The following is a 1,339-nucleotide window of genomic DNA, read 5'->3' on the forward strand; positions in this document are numbered from 1 at the left end:
TTTTTGCTTTTGATGTCGAAATAAATGAGTTTTTTAAACAAAAAAACAGAAACTAAGTTTACCACCTAATATATCAAGCCACTGTCCAACAAGGATCAAGACTGTCAAATATCAAGACTGTCTTTTGCGGACGATATTGTCACAGGTAACCCATTTTTCATCGCCTGTTGTAATTAAATAATCTCTAAGAAAGGCTCGATTTTCACCCGTGAGAGCAGACTTGTGGCGATTGACTTTCGATCTTCTTTATTCCGTTTACTGAGATTGTGAGGTACCCATACTCCTAACTTTCTGACTTTCCCTATTTTCTTCACGTGGCAGAAAACAGTTGATTTTGATGTATTCAATCTTCCTGCTATATCTCTTGTTGATTGACGTGGATTTTGCTCCAATATGGCTTTTAAGAGGTTGTCATCAAGGTCGGAAGGACGTCCGGCCCTCGGTTCGTCTTTTAAGGTCATATCACCAGAACAGAATTTAGCAAATCAATTTCTAACTGCCCGATCGGTTAATAGTCTTTCACCATATTCACTGCATATTTTTTCAGCTGTCGCCATAGCCTTGTTTAAATTCCCAAAATATCACATGACGAATATGCACTTTTCCACTCTCCATTTTAGGGGTTTGGAACAACAGTTTAATGTAACGTACACTACACAAAATAGTTGTCAGAAGACTAAGTGAACCCTTATCTATTTAGAGGAAGCAAAAACTCCTTTCTCCTGTTGAATTATAGTGGATAGATACAAACAATAAATTCTACCTAACTGCTTCGAAAGTTATTTATGACTCGAACTAATACATGTCTTATTTTTAAAAGTAACTGTACTGCCCCGCAACGAAAAAACTTATAAAAAACTTATCGAAATCAACAACGGACGCTTCAAAATGTATTATTTGACAGTTTGTAATTTAAGAAATTGAATCGTTAATTAGCAATGAATAATGATAAATCTAACAGACTAAAATCGACTCATATTTATACGACTCTTGTGCCGATTTCGAACAGTATAAGTGACCGATTCACAGACTTATCCGTGAAAACCGCGATTTCGACGTCCATTCGAACATAAAATAATCATAATTACTATCGAAAGTCTAACAAATGTAAGCTAAAATCTTTTCTACAATACATTTCATCGCTTGAAATGCACCGAAATGCTGACTTTCGGTCAATCGTAACGGGAACGAAAGGAATGATAGTATCGACGCGAACACTGAGAGAAATCGCAACGAAATTATTTATTTATTTATTTGTCCATTTATTGAATAATTCCTTTACTATAGTACTTTATATATAAGAAAGCAGGAAAAGGGAAAAACAAATATAAAAAAGACA

At 34.8% G+C, this 1,339-nt stretch overlaps 1 pseudogene; it reads right to left on the minus strand.

The window, feature by feature from the left end:
- Positions 1 to 173: 173 nt before the first annotated feature.
- LOC106751346 lies at positions 174 to 615 on the minus strand (annotated as a pseudogene).
- Between the last annotated feature and the right edge of the window lie 724 nt (positions 616 to 1,339).

The sequence above is a fragment of the Dinoponera quadriceps genome, unplaced genomic scaffold, assembly GCF_001313825.1.
Source record: "Dinoponera quadriceps isolate SergipeBrazil2010 unplaced genomic scaffold, ASM131382v1 scaffold11788, whole genome shotgun sequence".
Taxonomy (NCBI): Eukaryota; Metazoa; Arthropoda; class Insecta; order Hymenoptera; family Formicidae; genus Dinoponera; species Dinoponera quadriceps.